This window comes from Artibeus jamaicensis, unplaced genomic scaffold (genome assembly GCF_021234435.1).
Source record: "Artibeus jamaicensis isolate MK-2021 breed Jamaican fruit bat unplaced genomic scaffold, CSHL_Jam_final scaffold_378, whole genome shotgun sequence".
Taxonomy (NCBI): Eukaryota; Metazoa; Chordata; class Mammalia; order Chiroptera; family Phyllostomidae; genus Artibeus; species Artibeus jamaicensis.
The window spans coordinates 2,493,507-2,500,710 of NW_026522044.1; positions in this window are offsets into that span (position 1 = coordinate 2,493,507).

A 7,204-nucleotide genomic window follows, 5' to 3' on the forward strand; every position below is an offset into this window, starting at 1 on the left:
TTCTAAAGGTAAACCATCACCCCACAGTGGTAAACACAGCACTACTCACTGACCATACACCTCAAATAGTGACTCAAATAGATAAACACATAGTGGGAGGAATGGTGAATATTGTGTTTGTGCAAGTCTCAGGCTATTTTCCTAGCTTTCTCTTTCTTTCTCCTGATTATTAAAAGCAAGATAATCACATGAAAGCCAGTGCTCAAAGCTACAAGAAAGTGCTTATCTACCTCAATAGGCACTTAAATGTTAAGAAAGCAATTGCCAGAGACTCATTTTTAAACATAGACGAGGCCACATAGTTATATTTGTCAAAGGCCTTTTGTTATCAAATTGTTAAATGTGATTTGTTCAACTTATGCTTAGAGGACTAGAATGCAGAAGATAAATGGAGCTAAATCTAAAGGTGGACATTGGCTAATTGTGCCAATAGTTGGCTTCTCTTATGGAACATAAGAAAGCAGCTTATTATAGTTTCTCATTCTACCTTCTTGAGACAATCTTAAGAAGACAACACTGAAACTTATGAACACCTCAGTCATAAAGCTACAAGAAAGGGATTTTAGGTCCACTTTTATGTGGATGTTCATTTTTAGTTTCCCTCAATATCCTGGGGAAAGTATTACCTTATCGAAACAGTATGATGGACTTGAACTAGAGCAACCTGATCCTTGTCCCTGGTTTGTTTTTCTCTCGCCTCTGAGGAACTAGCAAATCGATGTCAGATAAACCCTGTGACCTTCTTTCACTCATCTTTAAAATGAAGAGGCTGCGCTATTTTATATTGCAAATTTCAATAGATGCTTGTTGACCTGAATGAATTTATGAAGGAATCTAATGATGATATGTAAAGTTTGTTCTTTCCAGGATAATGTATGGGTATCTCATGAGTCCTGTCCCTGAGCCTAGCCAAGCAGAAGCTCCATCTGTAGTTGATGCTACCAGAAGAATTCTTGCATTGGGTATTGATTGGCTGGCAACTCCTTAGGGCTCTTCCACCTCCGCTTATCTATGGTGCTATCTACACACAGGACACTGTTCTTGGAGCTATTGTTAAGCCATCCTGGTCAAAACCATCAAGGCATAGAACCATTCAAATGACGTGCCATGTTTAAAAATTAGCCTCATTAATAATTCCAGAAAAAGAAATTGAAAAAGTAACATGATGTCACTCTTTCCTAGCCAGCTGGTTTACAGTGAACCATAAAATGCTATGTTCCATATTGGCAAGGGTGTTGGGTACTCTCACAAACTCCCGTGGATCGTAATTTGATCCAGATTTTTGGAAGGCTCTTCCCCTGCCTGGATGCTTCTTATGCTTCCCATCTCAGCCTAGAAAGCGATTCATCAGACTTTCCTTGCCCACCTAGGTAGAGACTCCTTCAGTCCCCACTCTGTGCCATCCCTGCCAATTCTTCCTTTCCTAGTATGTGTTGTAACTAATAATTACATATTTATTTGTGTTTTTAAAGATGCATCAGGACTCTACATATAAAAAGAAGCAATAGAAGACTGTGTGAGCATCTCCCATTGTGAGTATGTACACATACACATACACATATATTTAGAGAAATTGATTGTAGGAGTTGCTGCGTGTGATTGTGGGAGGCTGGCAAGTTTGACCTTTTTAAGGCAAACCAGCAGGCCAGAAACTAGGCAGGAGTTGATGTTGTGTTCCCGAGATGGAATTTCTTCTTCTCTGGGAAACTCATTTTTGATTGTAAGACCTTCAACTGATTAGATGAGGCTCACTCAAGTTGTGAGGGCTTATTTACTTTATGTGAAGTCAACTCATTATAGATGTTAACCACATCTATAAATTACTTTCAGTGCCACACCTGGATTATTGTTTGATGAAAGAACTGACTCCGATATAGCGTATTCAACTTTACATAAAAGTAACCATCACGACAGATATAAAAAAACTCCATAAAAGGGCAGAGACCATGGCTTTCTTGGTATAATGCTAGCACTATACCAGTAACACAGTGTATGTTCAGTACTTATTATGCTACTTTCTAGATATTTGTTGAATGAATAAATGAATGCATGGTATCTGATGACCACTGAAGCTCTCATATCCTATGGTTTGGTAGTCAAATTGTTCTTTCTGATCACAACTGGTTTTAGTACCTGGTCTGTTGGGTAGAAACATAAGGAAGTATTAGAATTGGGTGAGGTATCTTTTGATTATTATTAGAACTCACAAGCAACAAATACTCAACTTAGCAAATGTGGAAACATTCAGAATGGATGCTAAGTTTACTTTTCTCCTTATTTGTTTATATCTTAATCTTGCTATTATTTTCAGATAAACTTGAAGGACAACTGACATCCATGAAACGTCAAAATCTATATTGTCCTTATGCAAGAAAATGTAAATGTAGTGAGACAAAAAGATCACATTGAAAAAGCAATGACTTTTTAAAGTACCTATTAATAAATCTGAACAAGAGAAATAAATCAAGGTCATCATCCAGAAATCATTAAGGACATGAGAGCTGGAAAGATCTGTTATAATCAGTATAAAGATGCCAGTTTTTCACAAATTTAATCTATAAATTAAATGCAATTCCATTAGAAATTCAATAGAATTTTTCTTGGAACTGAACTACTTTATTTAAAATTCATCTGAAATAGCCCTGGCTGGTGTAGCTCAGTGGATTGAGCACGGGCCTGCGAACCAGACAATTGAGGTTCGATTCCCAGTCAGGGCACATACCTGGGTTGCAGACCAGTTCCCTGCAGGCCAGTTCCCAGCAGGGGATGCACAAAAGGCAACCATACATTGATGTTTCTCTCCCTCTCTCCTTCCCTTCCCCTCTAAAGATAAATAAATAAAATATTAAAAAAAATTCATCTGAAATAGTAAAATTTGTGAACTAAGGCAAATTTGGAAAACAAGACTATGGTGGAAGATCGTGTGCTATTAGATTTCAAGATATATTTAAAACTATAATAATTCAAACATTTTTGTATTGGTACAGAGATAGACAAATTATAAAAGAAATGCATTAGTATCTGAAACATGTTCATGCATATCAGAAAACTTGGAAGATAGCGTATGTGTGATTATTAACCTGTGGAAATAAAAGTAACTTGGTCATATATGATCTTTCTTATATACTGTGGTTTTGTTTGTTAATGTTGTGTTTAGGATTTTTGCACCTATATTCATGAGATTTTCTGTAAGTTGCCTTTTATACATGTTTATTGTCAGGTTTTGGTATTAAGCTATGTTAGCATTAAAAATAAATTGAAATTACTTCTTTTGCATACTGTGGAAATTTTGTGAAATATTAGAATTATAGATATGTCTTCCTACAAAGTCTGGTAATACTTCCTCAGAAAACCATACCAGGATTTTTAAATTTCTGTGTGAGAAAGTTTAAATTATTCATTTAATTTTTATGGTGTTATATAAATATTTAGGAAACATTTTTCTTGAGTCAATTAAGTTATATTTTTTCAGGTATTTGTCTGTTTTACCTAGGTTTTCAAATGTATTGGCATAAAGATTTTCTTAATTATCCTCTTGCTATTTATTCCAGCTTATTGAGATATAATTGACATACTGAGTAAGTTTAAGATGTACCAAGTGTTTATTTGATACACTTGGATGTTTTTTAAAATGATTACCACCATAGCTGTAACTAGCTCCTCCATCATATCACATAATTACCATTTTGTATGTAATCATTATAATCACCATGCTATACATTAAATATCCAAAACTCATTTATCTTATAACTGAAATTTTGTACCCTTTGACCAATACTCTCCCCTTTCCCCTACTCCCCAGCCTCTGGTAACTATCATTCTACTCTCTTTTTTTGTGAGTTCACTTTTTCACATTCCACATATAAATTATGTCACTCAGTTTTTGGGTTTCTCTGTATTACTTTTTTCTTACTTTTTATTTAGCATAATACCTTCGATAATTGTCCAAAATGTTCATTGAAATAGTGTATTTAATTGTGAAAAATCAGATGTCCATAATCTACCAAGTGAATTCATTCATTGTGTTATATTAATACAATAGAATACAATACAGCAACAAAAATGAATAAACTAAATCTATGCATGTCAACATGGATCAACATAATAAATATAATGTTGAGTGAGTAAACCAAATTCTAAATACAGTATAAAATCATTCTTATAAATTTTGAAATGAAGCCATATGCACATATGTTACAAATAAGAAAATATGAACTGTAGAGAAAGCAAACTCATGATGGTGATTTTCTCTGGGGAAAAGGAAGATATTTGTGACTGCAGAGTAGACAGTAGGAAATTTGAGTTTGCAGTGTTTTGCTTCTTTAAAAATATCTGAAGTAAATATGAGTATTCCTTCAAGTGTATTATTTTACCTTTAATAATAATAATAATAATAATAATAATAAGAAGAAGAAGAAGAAGAAGAAGAAGAAGAAGAAGAAGAAGAAGAAGAAAAGGCCCTGAGATGGAAGAGATTTTCAGCAATCATAATGATAGCATTGTGAGTAGATGCAATTAAAGATGGGTAGAGTCCCATGAGATATGATTTTGAAGGTAGACAATTGCTAATCCATGTATACTTTTCAGACCATGGTAAGAAGTTGGTTATTTTATTTGGATTTACTCATAGAAGAAATATCTTTGCCGAAGAAATATCTTTTCCAAAGAAAGTATAAATAAAATCCCATGCACAGTGGTAGAAAACCATAGAAATCTTGTTCACCATATGGTGGAGGGCATCTCTGTTTGATCCTTTGCCTATTCATCTACATGTTTTCTCTTTGGGAAGCATAAGGAAGGAGTCAAAGCTCAGCATGCAAAAACACTTTTTCCTGTATTATATTCTTAGTGCCTAGCACAAATAAAGACAAATGATTGAATGAATGAAAGAAAGAAAGAAAGAAAGAAAGAAAGAAAGAAAGAAAGAAAGAAAGGAAGGAAATGATTATGGTCTACAGAATCAAATACTCTAAATCTGAATCTAAAATTTATTCACTACTGTGACTTTGCACAAGTTAACTTATCTATAAAATGGGAATAACAATAGTATTTACATCACTATTTAGCTATCAATCTAGAAAGCACATGTGAAAATATCTAAAATATTATCGGACACTTAGTAAGTACTCAAAAGATGCCTTATTATGACAGCCAGTAAAGGTTTCACTCAAGAGTTTTCATTTGAACTGAGTTATAATGGATTAAAAGGAGTTTTCTAAAGAGGAGAAGATGAGAGGAGGGCAGCATTCTAGGGAACTGCATAAAGGAATGTCTAAAAGCATAAAGGAATGGAAATGGTGCAGGATTTTATTGATCACAGTGTACAGATATATGTGACACAGTATAAAAATAGAGAAAGTATTGGGAACTGCCCTGCCTAGTTTCAGAAACTATAACCCCTCATTGCTAAAGCTGACTAAAAAGACCTTGGGGCCAAAAGCCACTTAGGAGACAAAGTTTATCTTCCTTGTTGGGGCACTGCCTCTGCCCCCTTTCACTTCACCCTGCTTGGCCCCAGGTGGATGACTGGTTAGCCAATGATGAGTAAAATTCCTCAAAGGAGGGATGACCTAAGACAGTCATGGTCACAAAGGGGCCCTCAGATAAGGACTTGGGGGGGCTATAGCAAAAGGGAGTGATGGACCCTCACCCCTTGGCTTTGACATAGCCTGAGTCCTCATTCTATCTGTAAGAAGTCTCCTAATCTCTTGACTGCCTTACTTCCCATGCCTGACTTAAGCCTGAAATAATGCTGGTGGTGGGTGCAGCCCAGTGCTGGAAAGGGTAGGTTCCCTGGGGCAATCAGGCCTAAGAAAGAATGCATAAAATCCTGTGAAACCTGCTTTGCTAATACCCTCAGTTTAAATGATAAGGGTCCAAGCATGAAATGAGTTTGTTCCCCAAAGCCTTATGGCCTTTAGCTATCTGATCCTGACTCAAAATAAGACCTCAGAGTTCTTTGAATGTTTTCTATTTGATCATTACTGCCTGATAATAATTGATGAGTTTTCCATATATGCCCTGTATTCCTATGCAAATTAAACCCAATAAAGGCCTGTACAGGCAAGAGTCAGGGCTGACCCTCTCTTTCACTGAGAGAGCAGCCTTGTCATCTCTTTTTCTCCACAGGATATCTATAGTCCATGTGAATTTGTCTGATCTCATCCATAACTCTGTGGACACTGTGGGCCAGTGTCCACATCAAGAAAGACCTGGCGGGGTGGTTCAGTTGATTGGAGCATCATCTCATACACCAAAAGTCTGTGGGTTCAATCCATGGTCAGAGCACATACCCGAGTTGAGGGTTCAGTCCCCCATCTAGGACAAAATAAGACTGAATGACTAAGTTCCTGGAACAGCAAACAGTACTTCATATATCATGTATTAGTCAGTGAATGTTCATGGCCTGTTAGAAGAATGAACAGAACAGCAGTAAGTACTCTTAAAATGCTTTTGAGGGCAATGAAATGTATGGTTAAGAGGTGAGGTGATTTCCTGTATAGTAATGACAAAAATTTAACACTGGCATGTGATCATTTGTGTTAACATGAATTTGTTGTCTTAGCAAGTGTGTCTTGGGCTTCAGAGAAAGAAGAGAGGATTTTCTAAGTATTTTTTAAACCTTTGTTGTCCTGGATAACCAAGCCAATATTATCTATAAAGTCCTAATTGCCTTATAATCTCCCCTCAGGCTCAAGTCACTCTAGGCTTCATGTCACAGCAAAGGTATATTCTGACAACAGTGGATCCCATTCAACATCTGTGCATAGAATTGTTTTAAAACAAATTTGGAATTAGGCTACTGATAGCTTAGGAATTGCTACTTTATTACAATGTCTACAATGACTTTCATAAAAATGACTATCGAATGTTGGCATGAAAAAAGCTACTGAAATGTTGTGCTTATGCAGAAATCAAAACAGTCAGATGTTAGGGGAGGGTCATGGTTGGCTGCAGGACTTGTACACAGCTAGCTTAGGAACTCTTGCCTAGTGTTAGAAGGGATTCATTTTGTTCATAGCCCATTGCTCCTGAATAAGTGTATATAGCTTTGTAGAAGGGTAAAGAAAATACTACCCGGGTTTGCTGAGATGGATCATAGACAGGAGAGAGTGGGAGATAGGCATAGTTGGGGAGAGAGTTGGGAGTTGAAGGAAATAAGTGGACATTTGTTGAGCTATATGGGAAAAATGAGTATTTTTGA